The 21158-nt window shown below is 42.1% G+C and overlaps 1 protein-coding gene across 1 annotated transcript in view; it reads right to left on the reverse strand.

The window, feature by feature from the left end:
• Nucleotides 1–21158, reverse strand: part of LOC109896343 (galactose-3-O-sulfotransferase 2) — a 56408-nt gene that overhangs the window by 23811 nt on the left and 11439 nt on the right. The window lies entirely within an intron of this gene.

The raw sequence follows: 21158 nt of genomic DNA on the forward strand, positions 1-21158 counted from the left end.
GCGTAAATGTTTATGTGCAGGGGGGGGGGGGTATGAGAGGCGGGGGAGTCACACACAAACATACACAGACACAGCACACACAAACACGAATGCTGCGACCAAAAAAGTCACATTTGCGACCGTTTGACTTGACAGTGCAACACACATTTTTAATTAGTTGCCAGGGTTCCAGTGAAGGAAATGTACATGGTCACGTTTTTTTATCATCATGATTTATTCAAAACAGTAATGTGCAATTGACCCAAACTTTCTGAAGAAGCGACAACAGCAAGGGAATGCCCCTCTGTCAGGGTCCGACATACAGGGGATGTTTTGGAAACCCGGATGACCATCCCGTCAATGGGCAGCTAGGGCCAGTGAAATGTGTTTTTGTTGTTGTAATAATGCTATTTTTTAAATTTGCTTTATATGTTTGTTTTTTAAACGGATGGATACCGGAAGCTGTTCGTTCATTATGTGTATTTATTACATGCACACATACAGAGCACGGGCTGAGCTCTCAAACAGCATGGGACACATACAGAGCACGGGCTGAGCTCTCAAACAGCATGGGGTAGGGGAGTAGGAAATGTTCCAAGTTATGATAAATGTTAAGGCAAGAATGGGTTTGCAAACCAGGAATTCATGAACATGAAATACAGAAATATCTCATTTACATATGTAACCTTTGGCTGCAAGTATGGCTGTGAGTCTTTCTGGGTAAGGCTCTAACAGCATTCCACACCTGGATTTATTATTTTCGAAATTGGTCGTTCATCATTGCTAGACAACCATTTTCAGGTCTTGACATAGATATTCAAGTAGATTTAAGTCCAAACTGTAACTCAGCCACTCGGGAACATTCACTGTTTTCTTGGTAAAGCAACTCAGGTGTAGATTTGGCCTGGTGTTATAGGTTTTTGTCTAGTTTTTGTCCAGGGTAAATTCATCTCTAAACATAACACTTTGCATTCAGGACAAAAAGTGAATTGCTTTGCTACATTTTTGGCAGTATTACTTTATTACCTTGTTGCTAAACAGGGTGCATGTTTTGGAAAATGTTTATTCTGTACATGCTTCCTTCTTTTCACTTTGTCAATTATGTTATTATTGTGGAGCAACTACAATGTTGTTGATTCATCCTCAGTTTTCTCCTATCACAGCCATTCAACTCTGTAACTGTTTTGGCCTCATGGTGAAATCCCTGAGCGGTGTCCTTCCTCTCCGGCAACTGAGTTAGGAAGAACGCCTGTATTGTTTTAGTGACTTGGTGTATTGATACACCACCCAAAGTGTAATTAATATCTTCACCATGCTCAAAGGGATATTCAATGTCTGCTTTTTAATTTTTTTACCCATCTACCAATAGGTTCCCTTCTTTGCGAGGCATTGGAAAACCTCTCTGGTCTTTGTGGTTGAATCTGTGTTTGGAATTCAGTGCTCGACTGAGGGATCTTACAAATAATTGTAGATGTTGGGTACAGAGATGAGGTAGTCATTAAAAATTATGTAAAACACTATAATTGCACAGAGTGAATCCATGCAACTTATTATGTGACTTGTTAAGCACATTTCTACTCCTGAAATTATTTTGGCTTGCCATAACAAAGGGGTTGAAAACTTATTGACTCAAGATATTTCAGCTTTTCTTTTTCAATTAATTTGTAAAAATGTTCATAAAAACATCAATCTACTTTCATATTATGGGGTGGCCAACAATCTAAATGTAATCCATCTTAAATTCAGGCTGTAACACAACAAAATTTGGAAAAAGTCAAGGGGTGTGAATACTTTCTGAATCATGATTATTTGCATCAATCCAGTGTTTTTGAAAACTCTATTCCAAGTGCACTAGAGAAACGCCAGGGTGGAGCTGAATTAAAGAGAAGGGAAAGGGGATACCAAGTCAGTTGCACAACTGAATGCATTCAACCGAAATGTGTCTTCCACATTTAACTCAACCCCTCTGAATCAGAGAGGTGCGGGGAGCTGCCTTATTCGGCGCCGGGGAAGCCGTTGTTGGGGGTTAACTGCCTTGCTCAAGCATAGAATGGCAGATTTTTCCACCTTGCCGGCTCGGGGATTCAAACCAGCGACCCTTTGGTTACTGGCCCAACGCTCTTAACCGCTTTGTACAGCACCTTCGGAAAGTATTCAGCCCCCTTGACTTTATCCACATTTTGTTACTTGACAGCCCTATTAAAAAAAAAAAAAATGAAATCTTCAGCAATCTACACACAATACCTCATAATGAAAAAGCAAAAACAGTTTTTTTGAAATTGTCGCAAATTTATTACAAATAAAAAACAGAAATACCTTATTTACTTAAGTATTCAGACCCTTTGCTATGAGACTCGAAATTGAGCTCAGGTCCATCCTGTTTCCATTGATCACACTTGAGATGTTTCTACAACTCGATTGGAGTCCACCTGTGGTAAATTCAATTGATTGGAGATGATTTGGAAAGGCACATACCTGTCTATATAAGGTCCCATAGTTGACAGTGCATGGTCAGAGCAAAAACCAAGCCATGAGGTTGAAGGAATTATCCATAGTGCAACAAAACAGGATTGTGTCGTGGCACAGATCTGGGGAAGGGTACCAAACAATTTCTGTAGAATTAAATGTCCCCAAGAACACAGTGGCCTCCATCATTCTAAAATGGAAGATGTTTGGAACCACCAAGACTCTTCCTAGAACTGTCTGCCTGGCCAAACTGAGTAATCGGGGAAGAAGGGCCTTGGTCAGGGAGGTGACCAAGAACCTGAGCTCTATAGTTGATCTGTGGAGCTTGGACAACCATCTCAGTAAAACTCCAGTCTCAACGTCAACAATGAAGAGGCCGACTCCGGGATGCTGGCCTTCTGTGCAGAGTTGCAAAGAAAAAGCCATATCTCAGACTGGCCAATAAAAAGAAAAGATAAAGATGAAGATGGGCAAAATAACACAGACACTGGACAGAGGAACTCTGAAAAAAGTTTGCCATTCAACATTTGTTGGTAATTTACCCCACTCATAAATTCCCAGAACACGTTTCTGAATGCTCAGCATAGTGTTTTTCACTGATGCTGCATGCTCAATGTTAAAAACAAAATGGACTCCCATTGCCAATCTCAATCCCATGGAGATGTCCTCTGGCATGTAGCTCCTTTCCATCCAGGAACAGTTGGACTTGGCTCTAATTGTTCTAGGTAATGGGGAAATTTACACACTGTAAGTAAAAAATAAATAAAAAATACACATTTTAAAATATGGTTTCTCAAGTCATATTTCAAACAGTATGTTAACAACTAATCACCCCTTACACAGTATTATTACTAACTTTTCATTTATCTATTTGTCCGCTGAGAAACACATACACTGTCTGTGACGTACAGCCCACTTGGATCTTCTTTGAGGAGGTAGGGGAGGAGCAAAATGGCTGCAGTGGCCTCGAGACCTTCAATTTAAGGGTGTATAATAAAAAGGCTGGATTCGAATGAATGGAATTAGAATGGCTGCATACTGTAAAGGGTACATGAGAAATGTCATGACGGATTATTGGAAGTGAGGTCAGAGGAGCAGACATAGTAGTTAATTACATAACAATAGATGGTATTTTTATGCTGCTGCGAATGTGATGGAATAACCAATGTGAGAAGTAAACATCTAAGCCAGCACATTATGGTCTGGGTAGGCACAATGGTGTAAAAAGGTTATTAGTGTGTGAATCAATGTGAGTAGGAAAATTCAAGAATTCTTACATATCCCTTCCCTGTCTGGTCTCTCAACAAGGAGTACTTTTGAATGAGAGCTGTGCACACATGTATTGCCGGGTAGTGGGGTACCTACAGCAAAATAGAAACATACAAGACAACATTTAAATTAGCAATTTGGTTTGTAATGCAAATTACATTGAATAATGGCGTTGGTTATCATCCAGTAAAGTTAAGTACATGCTATGCTTATCAGCTGCAGTGACTATGACAAGAGTATGGAGAGAGAGAGTATGGAGGACAGAGACAGGAGGAACAGAACACACAATAATCACACTGCAAATACATTAGACACAATCACAACATAAACAACATGAGTATTCGATATCAAATGCATCTCACTAATCTGATTGATTTATTCTTCTATTTGTCAAGTATAACATAACCATAGCATGGGTCATCTCTCTCTCTGTGTGTGTGTGTGTGTGTGTGTGTGTGTGTGTGTGTGTGTGTGTGTGTGTGTGTGTGTGTGTGTGTGTGTGTGTGCCTTACCGGTTTGTGGAGGTTGATATCACAGCTCCCAGATCCCAAACTATCTACAACTTAACTAGAAAGGGGCAGGATACGACAGAGACTAAAGGGAGGAGGATGGAAAGAGATGGTAAGATAATCTTTTATGGGTTGAAATCGTTTTGTCAAGTTTACAACCAAGTATGCTGGGTTGCAAGTCTAACATAACCTAGATTGGGTCATCTGTGTGTGTGTCTGTCTTACCCCCGTTTGTGGAGGATGAGTTTCTCCATCAGAGCAGTCCATCCCGACACACCACCCTGAAAGAGATAAATTAGACACAATCAAAATGAGTAGTTGATATCAGCAGCTTCAAACTGCTGAACATACAATATTTTGGGTTATAGAAAATATATTTAACAGAGGTTTAGATGGTACAATCATTCTTTACACAATGAATGCTTGTTTTGACACAAAAAAAAATTCGAATTTTTTTAATCGGGGAATGGCGGAACAATTTCTGCACATTTCACCTTTAATATAACCTAGATTGGGTTATCTCCCTCTCACTCTCTCTCTCTCTCTCTCTCTCTGTGTGTGTGTGAAAGTCTTAAGGGAGGAGGATGGAAGGAGTGATGAGAGTGTATTATGGGTTTAAATGAGGATTAACATTTTGTAATATTGAATCTAGCTAGCTAAAGTTAGCTAACATTACAGTAACTTTAACTAGCAAGCTAATGTTAGCTAAAATGTACCAACAATTAGCAGCTAACATTACAGGCTAGCTGATGAAAAACGAAGACTACATTACATGATGTACTGTTTTTTTGTTTTTTGATATCACTTATCTTTGCTATCGAATAGCTAACATTTACTCACCTTTCTCATCGATCCTTTGCAGTTGTCTCTCACCTGTCGGGGGTCTACAACCATCCACCCGCTTCCCGCTTCCAGTGCATCTTCTGACCAACCGTCTCAATTCGAATTATACGCACGAGCGCCCTTTACTCACGAGCACACTGCTGGTTCCAAAACGCACCGCTCTTTTGAAAAGGGTTCTTCAAAGCAACCCTTAAGTCTACAAAGGTTCAAAAACGAACTGATGGAAAAGTATGGGTTCTTAAATTAACCTTAAGTGTCATTGTTTTATCTTAAATGATCATGGAGGATCCTCCAAAGCAGAGACAGGGCAGAGCGTGTGACTGAACCCAGCTGAACTTACCTAGAGGCAATAGGATCAACACTACCACCACCTAATACTGAATCAGAATACCAGTGATAATAATACTAGTGTAATAATACCCAAGTAAAGTAATGTCGGATTGCTGGGGCAATGTTTTCGGGTGATATCCCTTGTTATAGATTTTTAAATCTCAATGGGACCACCATAAAATAAAGGATTAATTATAATACCCCAAACTGTCGTGTTTGATTGCTGGGCATGGGGAAATCTTGTTTGGACAGGTGTCCCTTTGAAAAAAGAAATGTTCCTTTTTTAATCTCAATGGGATGAGATCACCTATATTAAAATTAAATATAAATAAAAAATATAAATAAATCAAAGGATAACCTAAAAATGTATCACTGCAAGTGTAGAGATTAATCTGTGGCAACCAATAAAAAAAAAAGAAAACTAGATTATTTTTGACAAATTTAAAGGGATCGTTCACCAAATGTACATATTGGTTTCCTTACTCTATAAGCAGTCTTAGGACAGGGAGAGACAGTATCAGCAATCAATGCTTTGGGTTTGATAACCTGGCTGCTATGTGCAATTTTGTAATTTGGGTGAACTATCCCTTTAATATCGACATATAATAAATACTACATCACATAATAATGTTAAGGACCTTATGTACAGTACAGTATCTATTAAAGGTCGACTGATTATGATTTTTCAGCGCCGATACCGATTTTTTAAAAAGCCGATACCGATTAATCGGCCGATTTTCAAAATTTGTTTGTAATAATAACAATTGCAACAATACTGAATGAACACTTATTTTAACTTAATATAATACATTTAAAAAATCTATTTAGCCTCAAATAAATAATGAAACATGTTCAATTTGGTTTAAATAATGCAAAAACAAAGTGTTGGAGAAGAAAGTAAATGTGCAATATGTGCCATGTAAGAAAGCTAACGTTTAAGTTCCTTGCTCAGAACATGAGAACATATGAAAGCTGGTGGTTCCTTTTAACATGAGTCTTCAATATTCCCAGGTAAGAAGTTTTAGGTTGTAGTTATTATAGGAATTATTGGACTATTTCCCTCTATACCATTTGTATTTCATTAACCTTTGGCCATTGGATGTTCTTATAGGCACTTTAGTATTGCCAGTGTAACAGTATAGCTTCCGTCCCTCTCCTCGCCCCTAACTGGGCTCGAACCAGGAACACATCGACAACAGCCACCCTCGAAGCAGCGTTACCCATGCAGAGCAAGGGAAACAACCACTCCAGGGCTCAGAGCGAGTTATGTTTGAAACGCTATTAGCGGGCGCTAACTAGCTAACCATTTCACTTCGGTTACATCCAGTACCATCTCGGGAGTTGATAGGCTTGAAGTCATTAACAGTGCAATGCTTGACGCACAACGAAGAGCTACTGGCAAAATGCACGAAAGTGCTGTTTGAATGAATGTTTACGCGCCTGCTTCTGCCTACCACCGCTCAGTCAGATACTTAGATACTTGTATGCTTGTATGCTCAGTCAGATTATATGCAACGCAGGACACGCTAGATAATATCTAGTAATATCATCAACCATGCGTAGTTAACTAGTGATTTTGATTGATTGATTGTTTTTATAAGATAAGTTTAATGCTAGCTAGCAACTTACCTTGGCTTACTGCATTCGCGTAACAGGCAGTCTCCTTGTGGAGTGCACAAGGACGAGTTAACTGTAAGGTTGCAAGATTGGATCCCCCGAGCTGACAAGGTGAAAATCTGTCGTTCTGCCCCTGAACGAGGCAGTTAACCCACCGTTCCTAGGCCGTCATTGAAAATAAGAATGTGTTCTTAACTGACTTGCCTAGTTAAATAAAGATTAAATAAAGGTGTAAAAAAATATATATATATGTATATATATATACACTGCTCAAAAAAGTAAAGGGAACACTTAAACAACACAATGTAACTCCAAGTCAATCACACTTCTGTGAAATCAAACTGTCCACTTAGGAAGCAACACTGATTGACAATACATTTCACATGCTGTTGTGCAAATGGAATAGACAACAAGTGGAAATTATAGGCAATTAGCAAGACACCCCCAATAAAGGAGTTCTGCAGGTGGTGACCACAGACCACTTCTCAGTTCCTATGCTTCCTGGCTGATGTTTTGGTCACTTTTGAATGCTGGCGGTGCTTTCACTCTAGTGGTAGCATGAGACGGAGTCTACAACCCACACAAGTGGCTCAGGTAGTGCAGCTCATCCAGGATGGACCATCGATGCGAGCTGAGGCAAGAAGGTTTGCTGTGTCTGTCAGCGTAGTGTCCAGAGCATGGAGGCGCTACCAGGAGACAGCCCAACACCGTGCAGGACATTTGGCATTTGCCAGAGAACACCAAGATTGGCAAATTCGCCACTGGCGCCCTGTGCTCTTCACAGATGAAAGCAGGTTCACACTGAGCACATGTGACAGATGTGACAGAGTCTGGAGATGCCGTGGAGAACGTTCTGCTGCCTGCAACATCCTCCAGCATGACCGGTTTGGTGGTGGGTCAGTCATGGTGTGGGGTGGCATTTCTTTGGGGGGCCGCACAGCCCTCCATGTGCTCGCCAGAGGTAGCCTGACTGCCATTAGGTACCGAGATGAGATCCTCAGACCCCTTGTGAGACCATATGCTGGTGCGGTTGGCCCTGGGTTCCTCCTAATGCAAGACAATGCTAGACCTCATATGGCTGGAGTGTGTCAGCAGTTCCTGCAAGAGGAAGGCATTGATGCTATGGACTGGCCTGCCCGTTCCCCAGACCTGAATCCAATTGAGCACATCTGGGACATCATGTCTCGCTCCATCCACCAACGCCACCTTGCACCACAGACTGTCCAGGAGTTGGCGGATGCTTTAGTCCAGGTCTGGGAGGAGATATCTCAGGAGACCATCCGCCACCTCATCAGGAGCATGCCCAGGCGTTGTAGGGAGGTCAAACAGGCACGTGGAGGCCACACACACTACTGAGCCTCATTTTGACTTGTTTTAATGACATTACATCAAAGTTGGATCAGCCTGTAGTGTGGTTTTCCACTTTAATTTTGAGTGTGACTCCAAATCCAGACCTCCATGGGTTGATAAATTTGATTTCCATTGATAATTTTTGTGTGATTTTGTTGTCAGCACATTCAACTATGTAAAGAAAAAAGTATTTAATAAGAATATTTCATTAATTCAGTTCTAGGATGTGTTATTTTAGTGTTCCCTTTACATTTAAAAAATCGGCAAAATCGGTGTCCAAAAATACCGATTTCTGATTGTTATGAAAACCTGAAATCGGCCCTAATGAATCGGCCATTACGATTAATCGGTCGACATCTAGTATCTATTACTACCCTGAACCAAATATAAATGTAACATACAACAATTTCAACGATTTTACTGAGTTACAGTTCACATAAGAAAATCAGTCAATTGAAATAAATAAATTAGGTCCTAATCTATGGATTTCACATTGCAGGGACACAGCCATGGGTGGGCCTGGGACGTCATAGCACCACCCACTTGGGAGCCAGGCCCACCCACTGGGGAGCCAGACCCAGCCAACCAGAATGACTTTTTCCCAACAAAAGGGCTTTATTACAGACAGAAATACTCCTCTATTTCATCAGCTGTCTTAGGTGGCTGCGGTTGTGAGGACAGTTGGACTACTGCCAAATTCTCTAAAACGACATTGGAGGCGGCTTATGGAGAAATGTACATTCAATTATCTGACAACGGCTCTGGTGGACATTCCTGCCGTCAGCAGGCCAAGTGCATGCTCCCTCAAAACTTGAGACATCTGTGCCTGTGTAATGATCATGCTGTTTAATTAATCAGATTCTTGATTTGCCACAACTGTCAGGTGAATGGATTTTCTTGGCAAAGGAGATATGCTTGCTAACAGGGATTAAAACGAATGTGTGCACAAAATCTGAGAGAAATAAGCTGTTGTTTGTTCGGAACATTTCTGGGATCTTTTACTTCAATTCATGAATCATGAGACTAACACTTACATTAACTTTTGTTCAGTATAAATGTATGATGAACATTAGGCAACGTCCAGATCCCTTTAGTCTTACTCAAAGGGTTCACATGCACATAATATGCATTTGTATTGTAGCTATCTATTACTGAAAACACAAAGAGCATTAGGCTCCATTCAGTCCTTCAGTCCATTCAGTCTAAGACCAAGAAATATCATGTGTAAAGGTAAAGAATAAATTGGACCTAATGTACAGTATTATAATTACAGTACTCAAATGCAGAATGACCATTACATTTAATCCTTTCAGCCTTATATAAGATAAACTGGTATTTTTTCCCCCGAGGGCCCTCGGAGTGTGGTGTCAGGAAAATAACCTCACTCAATGTAAGCAAAACAAAAGAGATGATTGTGGACTTCAGGAAACAGCAAAGGGAGCACCCCCCTATTGTCACACCCTGACCATAGTTTACTTTGTATATTTCTATGTTTTGGTTGGTCAGGGTGTGAGCTGAGTGGGCATTCTATGTTTCATGTCTAGTTTGTCTATTTCTATGTCTGGCCTGATATGGTTCTCAATCAGAGGCAGGTGTTAGTCATTGTCTCTGATTGGGAACCATATTTAGGTAGCCTGGGTTTCACTGTGTGTTTGTGGGTGATTGTTCCTGTTTCTGTGTTTTCACCAGATAGGGCTGTTTCGGTTTTCGTTACGTTTCAACGTTTGTTGTTTTTGTAGTTTTTGTATTGATTCGTGTTTTACGTTTGTTGATTAAACATGGATCGCAATCTACACGCCGCATTTTGGTCCGACTCTCCTTCACCACAAGAGAACCGTTACAGAATCACCCACCACAACAGGACCAAGTGGCGTGGTAACTGGCAACAGCAGCAGCAGGAGCAGCGTGACAAGAATTTCTGGACTTGGGAGGAAATCCTCGACGGGAGAGGACCCTGGGCTAAACCAGGGGAGTGTAGCCGCCCCAAGGTGCAGCGAGAGAAGGACTGGACATGGGAGGACAAACTGGACGGTGAAGGACGCTGGGCTCAGCCTGGAGAATATCGCCGCCCCAAAGAAGAACTGGAGGCGGGGAAAGTTGAGAGGCGCAGGTATGAGGAGGCAGCACGGCGAAGCGGATGGAAGCCCGAGAGTCAGCCCCAAAAATGTATTGGGGGGGGGGGGGGCTCACAGGGAGTATGGCTATGCCAGGTAGGAGACCTGTGCAAACTCCCTGTGCTTACCGGGGGGCTAGAGAGACCGGGCAGGCACCGTGTTATGCTGTGGTGCGCACGGTGTCTCCAGTGCGGGTGCATAGCCCGGTGCGGTATATTCCAGCTCCGCGTATCGGCCGGCAAGATTGAGCGTCGAGCCAAATGCCATGAAACCGGCTCTACGCATCTGGTCCCCAGTGAGTCTCCTTGGGCCGGCTTACATGGCACCAGCCTTGCGCTCGGTGTCTCCGGTTCGCCTGCATAGCCCAGTGCGGGCTATTCCACCTCGCCGCACTGGCAGGGCGACCGAGAGCATTCAACCAGGTAAGGTTGGACAGGCTCGGTGCTCAAGAGCTCCAGTGCGCCTGCACGGTCCGGTCTATCCAGTACCACCTCCACACCCCAGGCCTCCGGTAGCAGCTCCCCGCACCAGGCTTCCTGTGCGTGTTCTCGGTCCAGTACCACCAGTGCCAGCACCACGCATCAGGCCTACAGTGCGCCTCGCCTCTCCAGCGGTGCCAGAGCCTTCCTCCTCTCCTGCGCTGTCGGAGTCTCCCGCCTGTTCAGCGCTACCAGAGCCTTCCTCCTCTCCTGCGCTGCCGGAGTCTCCCGCCTGTTTAGCGCTGCCAGAGCCTTCCGCATCTACAGCGTTAGCGGAGTCTCCTGCCTGTTTAGCGCAGCCAGAGCTGCCAGTCTGCATGGAGCAGCCAGAGCTGCCAGTCTGCATGGAGCAGCCAGAGCTGTCAGTCTGCATGGAGCAGCCAGAGCTGTCAGTCTGCATGGAGCAGCCAGAGCTGCCAGTCTGCATGGAGCAGCCAGAGCTGTCAGTCTTCATGGAACAGCCGGAGCTGCCAGTCTGCATGGAGCAGCCGGAGCTGCCAGTCTGCAAGGAGCTGCCAGTCTGAAAGGAGCTGCCAGAGCTGCCAGTCTGCATGGAGCAGCCAGAGCTGCCAGTCTGCATGGAGCAGCCAGAGCTGCCAGTCTGCAAGAAGCCGCCAGAGCTGTCAGTCTGCATGGAGCAGCCAGAGCCGCCAGTCAGCATGGAACAGCCAGAGCTGCCAGTCTGCATGGAGCAGCCAGAGCTGCCAGTCTGCAAGAAGCCGCCAGAGCTGTCAGTCTGCATGGAGCAGCCAGAGCCGCCAGTCAGCATGGAGCAGCCAGAGCCGTCAGTCTGCCAGGATCCGCCAGTCATCCAGACTCTTCCAGATCCGCCAGTCTGCCAGACTCTTCCAGACCTTCCCCCATCCTCCAAAAGTCTTCGCCTCACTGTGCGTGCAGATGCACTCACACCTGCCTGCTGCCATTCCTGAGCAAGCTCTGTACTGGTGGTGCCCCGGTCCCGCAGCTGAATCAACTTTAGGAGATAGTCCTGAAGCTTGTTAGACTTTCTTCGGCGCCCTGAAGCCTTCTTCACAACAACTGAACCGCTCTCCTTGAAGTTCTTGATGATCCGATAAATGGTAGATTTAGGTGCAATCTTACCGGCAGCAATATCTTTGCCTGCGAAGCCCTTTTTGTGCAAAGCAATGATGATGGCACGTGTTTCCTTGCAGGTAACCATGATTGACAGAGGAAGAACAATGATTACAAGCACCACCCTTCTTTCGAAGCTTCCAATCTATTATTCGAACTCAATCAGCATGACAGAGTGATCTCCAGCCTTGTCCTCGTCAACACTCACACCTGTGTTAACGAGAGAATCACTGACATGATGTCAGCTGATCCTTTTGTGGCAGGGCTGAAATGCAGTGGAAATGTTTTGGGGGGATTCAGTTAATTTGCATGGAAAAGAGGGACTCTGCAATTAATTGCAATTCATCTGATCACTCTTAGTAACATTCTGGAGTATATGCAAATTGCAATCATACAGACTGAGGCAGCAGACTGTGAAAATTAATATTTGAGTCATTCTCGAAACTTTTGTCCACAACTGTACAGTTGAAGTCAGAAGTTAACATACACTTAGGTTGGAGCCATTAAAACTCCTTTTTAAACCACTCCACAAATTTCTTGTTAACAAACTATAGTTTTGGAAAGTCGGTCAGGACATCTACTTTGTGCATGACACAAGTCATTTTTCCAACAATTGTTTACAGACAGATTATTTCACTTATAATTCACAGTTCCACAATTCCAGTGGGTCAGAGGTTTACATACACTAAGTTGACTGTGCCTTTAAACAGCTTGGAAAATTCCAGAAAATGATATCAAAGGCTAACTGACATCGTTTGAGTCATTTCAAGGCCTATTTCAAGGCCTACCTTCAAACACAGTTCCTCTTTGCTTCACGTATTGGGAAAATCTAAAGAAATCAGCCAAGACCTCAGAAAAACAATTGTAGACCTCCACAAGTCTGGTTTATCCTTGGGAGCAATTTCCAAATGCCTGAAGGTACCACGTCCATCTATACAAACAACAGTATGCAAGTATAAACACCATGGGATCACGCAGCCGTCATACCTCTCAGGAAGGAGACGCGCTCTGTCTCCTAAAGATTAATGTACTTTGGTGTGAAAAGTGCAAATCAATCCCAGAACAACAGCAAAGGACCTTGTGAAAATGCTGGAGGAAACAGGTACAAAAGTATCTATATCCACAGTAAAACGAGTCCTATATCGACATAACCTTAAAGGCTACTCAGCAAGGAAGAAGCCACTGCTCCAAAACCGGCATAAAAAAAGCCAGACTACGGTTTGCAACTGCACATGGGTACAAAGATTGTACTTTTTGGAGAAATGTCCTCTGGTCTGATGAAACAAAAATAGAACTGTTTGGCCATAATGACCATTGTTATGTTTGAAGGGAAAGGGGAGGCTTGCAAACCGAAGAACACCATCCCAACCATGAAGCACGGGGGGGCAGCATCATGTTGTGGGGGTGATTTGCTGCAGGATGGGCTGGTTCACAAAATATGGCATCACGAGGGAGGAAAATTACGTGGATATATTGAAGCAACATCTTAAGACATCAGTCAGGAAGTTAAAGCTTGGTCGCAAATGGGTCTTCCAAATGGACAATGACCCCAAGCATACTTCCAAAGTTGTGGCAAAATGGCTTAAGAACAACAAATTCAAGGTATTAGAGTGGCAATCAAAGCCCTTACCTCAGTTCAATAGAACATTTGTGATCAGAACTGAAAAAGCATGTGCGAGCAAGGAGGCCTACAAACCTTACAAACCTGACTCAGTTACACCAGCTCTGTCAGGAGGAATGGGCCAAAATTCACCCAACTTATTGTGGGAAGGTTGTGGAAGGCTACCCGAAATATTTGACCCAAGTTAAACAATTTAAAGGCAATGCTACCAAATACTAATTGAGTGTATGTAAACTTCTGACCCACTGGGAATGTGATGAAAGAAATAAAAGCTGAAATAAATCATTCTCTTTACAATTCTTCTGACATTTCACATTCTTAAAATAAAGTGGTGATCCTAACTGACCTAAAACAGGGAATTTTTAATTTGATTAAATGTCAGGAATTGTGAAAAACTGAGTTTAAATGTATTTGGCTAAGGTGTAAACTTCCGACTTCAACTGTATGTGACCAATAAAATTATATTTGATTTGAAGTCAAAAGGTCTCTGTCACTCACTTCGAATGCTGAACATCCAAGAGAACTTTGTCTAACTACTTTTTACAAGTTCACTACTTTTCTACATGTGCCCTATGGCCCTGGTCAAAGGTATTCCACTACATAGGGAATAGGGTGCATATTTAGGATACAACCTCCAGTTCAAGCAGTAGCAGTAAAGAGTGGACTTGGCGCTAATTCGACGCTGAAGAGTTCAACGGGAAGCAATGGAATGTGATAATGGAGGGGAAGGCTACAGCAGGCCGTTATCACTTCTAGTGAAGTGTGTCTCCGTGCCATGGCAAGCTGTGCAGGCTATGCAGGGCCTGGGGGGAAACATTCAGAGCACTGCATAGATAAATATAATGAATAGAGCAAACAGTTCTGACTTCTAACACTTGAAGACTTTCTCCGACAGAGGTCTCAGCAGAGCCTGGGGTGTAATTGGGGAATTGAAATGTTCAGAACGTTGTAGAAGAATACAGATAGAAATCTAATTAATAGAGCAGACAGTTATCACTTCAAGTGAAGGGTGTCTTCTCTCTGTGGCTCGGTGGCTGGCCATATAGGGCCTGGAGTGAAACGTCTGACTGCACATAGAAAAATATAGAGATTGCATATAGAAATGTAACACATAGAAATGTGTTTGAGTCTGCTGCTCTATCTGAACAGCCTGTAATGTTGCACCCTTGAACCTTCCAAGCCAGGGCCTGGGGTGAAACATTCAGAATGTTGCAGATAGAAATATAATGACCAGACCAGAAGATAGCATTCCCTATAATTTTAGGCATACATGACAGACAAGACAGTGAGACTCATATACAGTGAGTATTCAGACCCCTTGACTTTTTCCACATTTTGTTACGTTACAGCCTTATTTTAAAATGAATTATATAAAAACATTTCCTCAGAAATCTACACACTATACCCCATAATGATGAAGAGAAAACAGGTTTTTAGATATGTTTACCAATATATAAAAAATTTAAAAACAGACATACCTTATTTACATACAGTGCTAGTCAAAAGTTTGGACACACCTACTCATTCCAGGGTTTTTCTTTATTTGTACTATTTTCCACATTGTAGAATACTATTGGAGGCATCAAAAATATGAAATAACACATATGGAACCATGTATTAACCCCCCCAAAAAATTACAAATCAAAATATATTTTATATTTGAGATTCTTCAAAGTAGCCACCCTTTTACTTGATAATAGCTCCGCACACGCTGGGCATTCTCGCAACCAGTTTCATGAGGTAATAACCTGGAATGCATTTCAATTAACAGGTGTGCCTTGTTAAAGGTTAATTTGTGGAATTTCTTTCCTTCTTAATGCATTCGAGCCAATCAGATGTATTGTGACATGGTAGGGGTGGTATACAGAATATAGCCCTATATGGTAAAATACCAAGTCTGTATTATGGGAAAAAAAAACTGCTCAAATAAGCAAAGAGAAATGACAGTCCATCATTACTTTAAGAAATGAAGGTCAATCAATCAGGACAATGTCAAGAACTTTGAGTTTCTTCAAGTGCAGTCAGAAAAACCATCAAGCGCTATGATGAAACTGGCTCTCATGAGAGATGAAAGGAAGACCCAGCGTTACCTCTGCTGCAGAGAATAAGTTCATTAGAGTTACCAACCTCAGAAATTGCAGCCCAAATAAATGCTTTACAGAGTTCAAGTAACAGACACATCTCAACATCAACTGTTCAAAGGAGACTGCGTGAATCAGGCCTTCATGGTTGAAGGACACCAATAAGAAGAAGAGATTTGCTTCTGCCAATAAACACGAGCAATGGATATTAGACCGGTGGAAATCTGTCCTTTGGTCTGATGTGTCCATATTTGAGATTTTTTGTTCCAACTACCGTGTCTGTGAGACACAGAGTAGGTGAATGGATGATCTCTGCATGTGTTGTTCCTACTGTGAAGCATGGAGGAGGAGGTGTGATGGTGTGGGGGTGCTTTGCTGGTGACACTGTCTGTGATTTATTTAGAATTCAAGGCACACTTAACCAGCATGGCTACCACAGCATTCTGCAGCGATACGCCATCCCATCTGGTTTGTGCTTAGTGGAACTATCATTTGTTTTTCAACAGGACAATGACCCAACACACCTCCAGGCTGTGTATGCGCTATTTGACCAAGAAGGAGAGTGATGCATCAGATGACCTGGCCTCCACAATCACCCAACCTCAACCCAATTGAAGAAAAAGCAGCCAACAGGTGCTCAGCATATGTGGGAACTCCTTCAAGACTATTGGAAAAGCATTCCAAGTGAAGCTGGTTGAGAGAATGCCATGAGTGTGCAAAGCTGCCATCAAAGCAAAGGGTGGCTACTTTGAAGAATCTCAAAATTGAAATATATTTTGACTTGTTTAACACTTTTTCGGTTACTACATGATTCCATATGTGTTACTTCATAGTTTTGATGTCTTACAATGTAGAACATCGTAAAAATAAAGAAAAATCCTTGAATTAGTAGGTGTGTCCACTCCTCAGTAAAAGGCAAATGATAGCCCGCTTAGAGCTTGCCCAAAGGCACTAAAAGACTCTCAGACCATGGGAAACAAGATTCTCTGGTCTGATGAAACCCAGATTGAACTCATTGGCCTGAATGACAAGCGTCACGTCTGGAGGAAACCTGGCACCATCCCTAAGGTTAAGCATGGTGGTGGCAGCATCATGCTGTGGGGACGTTTTCCAGCGCCAGGGACTGGGATACGCGTCAGGATCGAGGCAAAGATGAACAGAGAAAAATACAGAGAGATCCTTGATGAAAACCTGCTCCAGAGCCCTCAGGACCTCAGAATGGGGTGAAGGTTCACCTTCCAACAGAACTATTTGAGAATATTCCCAATGTCAAACCACCTAGAGAATGTTCCTAGAACATTACCAAAATGTTAATGAAATGTAACCATTTTTGAACTTTTGGTAACATTCTGTTGAACTAATGAAATACCAAGAAAATATAGTTTCTGTCAAGTTCCTTAAATGTGCTGAGAATGTTCCAAAGCCAAGCAACTATCCTGCTCCATTCCCAGAAAGTAGTGGGAAGGTTGCATGAAGAATAACCATAGGACAACCACAATCTCACCAAGCACTAAGAAACATATGGTTCTTAGAACGTTATGTGCTAGCTGGGCAATTTTCTACACTGAGGCTTTGTGGATATGGCCCCTGTTCTATACAATACATTTCTATCTGGATATTCTGCAGCATTTGCACCATGATGAACAGGCCCTTGTTGTACTGAGAGTATTGCGGAGTTGAGGATGCATTTCAGTGTGAATGAGATGGACAGCAAGGCTATCCAAAAGGTTATCTTCAACAGGATGCATTTCAATCATTGGGGGAACTGACCACGGCTCTTATTTCCTACTGCTGCTGTTCAGTAATTGTATACGGGTGCTGTCAGCAATGTGTACACAGCCACATGCAAGTATGCACTCACTGCTGCACACATGAACAAGAAGGATTCCCTCTACTAAAACAAACAATTGGAACACGAGACTGTCTTACGTTGCACCAACTAAACTGTGAAAAAAGAAGAAACCCGCACACTGCTCTTGATAGTATCACTGCTCTTTATTAAGCTTCATGTATCGGCCTCAAGAACTTCGACAAGAGCTTTTGTGAGTGTTTATAATATGCACCCGTACGTAGACATTGCTACACCTATGATGGTGCATTGATCCGTTATACAGTTTAAAGCCATTCATTTAGCTTTTTTTCCCCCAATGTCGACCTTTGAAGAAACTGTGCAGTGTTTCCAGATTTCTATGAAATAGATTTCTTTGAATATTTTCATCCAAAAATGTTTAATTAAGTATGTTAAAAAGCAGCTTGTCTGTGTTGGAATGGTGTGGGTGTTCCCCAACAACAGAACGGTGTGGGCGTATACCGGGTCATTAAAAATATTTGTGCGAGTAGACCGCTGATTGGCCATCCTTCATGAGGAAAAGGGAAGCATTTGAGATATAAGTTTGAGGGTTTTAACATGTTTTTATAGAATGAGTCATAGAGTTAATAGAATATGAGATTTTCACTGGACAGCTACTTAAAAACTGCAACATTTTCTGTCATCCTCATGGCAAAATGTATAGAGTAGCAGAAAATTTGCTTTAAAACTGGGAAAAAAATTATCCTCATGGAAAAATGTAAAGAATAGCATGAGATGAGCTATAAAACAGCATTGTTTTCAAAATACCCCCCTCAGAGAGTCATAATTCATGTTAAACTGTGTATAATTGCAGGAAGTGCGTTTTAAAATGTAGGGGAAAAATGGGGGGGACTCGTCTACTGTTCGTCCGACCCCTATATCTACACCACAATTTTTCTCTTGATCTAAACTGACCATACTACTTTCAAGAGGCTAGCTAGCCAAGATTAGACTAGAAGCCTCATCATGGCTAACGTCGGCTAGCATGCACAACGTCCATCAAATTAAGCTTGCTAGCTTTCCCCTGGCATTATGGCAATCCCATTCCAATTTCCAATTCCTAGAGTTGAAGGGAGAAAGCATCCTTCCGATGAGGAAGCAGCCTCCGAGCACTTGGCTCGGGTAACCCCCAGAGCGAGGGGACTTGGTGCGGGTCTGAGCGACCGGTGCGCCACCCGCCACAAAAGCATTGCTGTGACGTAAGTGCCCCTACGTTTGGTTACAACCAAATGGGGTGCTACGTCAGCCATTGCCGGAGCCCCCTGTGTCCATAACGGCCCAGGGTTCACCCAGGCTATACAGTCTCACGGAAGGTAGGGCTGTGACGGTAATAGAATAACCGTGTAACTGACGGTTATGAATGAAGACCGTCATGAAATTGAAATAACCGTCAAAACCGTTTAAATAGGCCTACATTAATAATTCTAGGATTTAAAAAAATGTTTTATTAACTTTATTTTCATATAGATAAACTAGACTTAATAGCAGGATTGTTTACTAATGATTATAAGCAATTGTTTTGCTAACTTTGTCTGTATATTAAACTACTTTCTACTTTCCAACTGTCCTTTGTTGCTATAGCAGCTAATCCGCTCATAGCCGCGGGAAGTAGTATTTTTTTCCCCACGTTTTTTCAGGGGGTGCTACAGCACTCGCAGCACCTCTACTTCCCACAACTATGAATCCGCTAGATGTCAGGGAGTGTAGTGCGCTATAGGCTATGGCACTTCAGTAAAACATATCTTTGATGTGTGGACTTTCTTTTATACAATGCAGGTTTTCATTGCTTGCCTAGTAAATCAATAAATGTTATCTTCTTGTAAGGATATGTCTTTAATTATTCAACAGCATTCGACAAGGTTGTTTTTGCTCTGAGGCCTATAATGCACTAATGTTGTATCAATGGACAATGTGCCAATCTTCTCCAAGCTGGCATGTATAATTTTATATGGAATCTTTTCTTAATTCATAGACTAATCAAAGCTGATCAGGCCTAGTCCTGTACTAGGCAAGACAAAAAAAATAGCCGCCCTCCTATACCTGCAAAGTAGAATAGTAGCCTAGGCTATACAGTGTCGGCCTTGCACTTTTATGAATACTCATGTGGTAGCCTACCGTTTGTAAAACAGGACATTTACCATTAATCCCTGTCATTTGGTTACTTTAATTTCTGCTTATTCATTTATTAATTATAGTAATTTACCATTCTCATTCGGAGTGGAAACATTGTTTGCAGAGTTCACAACCTGCTTAGCTTGTGAGAAACAAGTTTTGGTTTTTCTCACGCCATGTGTCTGATTTCTCTGTCCTGTTAATGTTGACGGAGCGCTCGCACCTGAGCACGCATAGAAGTACCTGGCCTGTTTCTCGCAAATGTTAACTGTAAGAAAGTGCCCAGCTGGGCTTCTCAGTCATTTTTTCTTCACCTCACACAGTAACTCAATTCAATTCAAAAGATAATACACTGAAAAAAAATATAAACGCAACATGCAACAATTTCTATGATTGTACTGAGTTACAATTCATATAAGGATATCAGTCAACTGAAATGAATTCATTAGGCCCTAATCTATAGATTTCACATGACTGGGAATACAGATATGCATCTGTTCATCACACATACCTTAAAAAAGTAGGGGTGTGGATCCGAAAACCAGTCAGGTCCACTCTTATAAGCTAACTTTTTTGATGAATTTATGCAAAATTCCCAAAATTTACCAAAATTAACTTCCCATGGAAACTTTCCGGAAAAATTCCAGAAATTTACCTGAAAGTTTCCGACCCTTTGCAACCCTGGTTAATTTTGGTCAATTTTGGGAATTTTGCTTAAATTCATCAAAAAAGTTAGCTTATAGGAGTGGACCTGACTGGTTTTCGGATCCACACCCCATGTCTGGTTGCAAAGGGTCAGGGTTGCAAAGGGTCAGCAACTTTCAGGTAAATTTCTGGAATTTTTCCGGAAAGTTTCCATGGTAAGTTAATTTTGGTCAATTTTGGGAATTTTGCTTAATTCATCAAAAAAGTTAGCTTATAAGAGTGGACCTTTTTTGTGGGATTACACATCAGGCAATTCTAGGTCTTGTGGTATATTTCAGTTAAACTATCCCCAATTCAATGGAATTGCAACCCTCTGCATGCACAGTACATTCTTCCATCACATATGCAGTGCACTCTTCCATCACATGTACAGCTGATTCTCAAGATCTTGCACACTAATGAGATGCTATTGAGCCAACACTACTACACTGTCTGAGCCAAGAACGACATGCTTTCTGATTATTTTTAATTACAATACTAGGTGGGGTGAAGATATTTTATATGACATACATTATTTTTTGTTAACTAGTAAATAGTAGCCTACAGCAAAGTGTGTTTAAATCATTTCATACTTGTTAACAATTTCTGCTACCATGTGGGTTTTAGCTTGCTTGAGCCTGCTAACTGAGGAGTGTTAATTCACCTGTTTCCATACATGTTTCATTTAAAAAAATGTGTCATACAAAGGAGTTGTTTAATCGAACTGATTAACTATTTATCTGTACATGGAATTGTTTTTTTG

This window comes from Oncorhynchus kisutch, linkage group LG9, assembly GCF_002021735.2.
Source record: "Oncorhynchus kisutch isolate 150728-3 linkage group LG9, Okis_V2, whole genome shotgun sequence".
Taxonomy (NCBI): domain Eukaryota; kingdom Metazoa; phylum Chordata; class Actinopteri; order Salmoniformes; family Salmonidae; genus Oncorhynchus; species Oncorhynchus kisutch.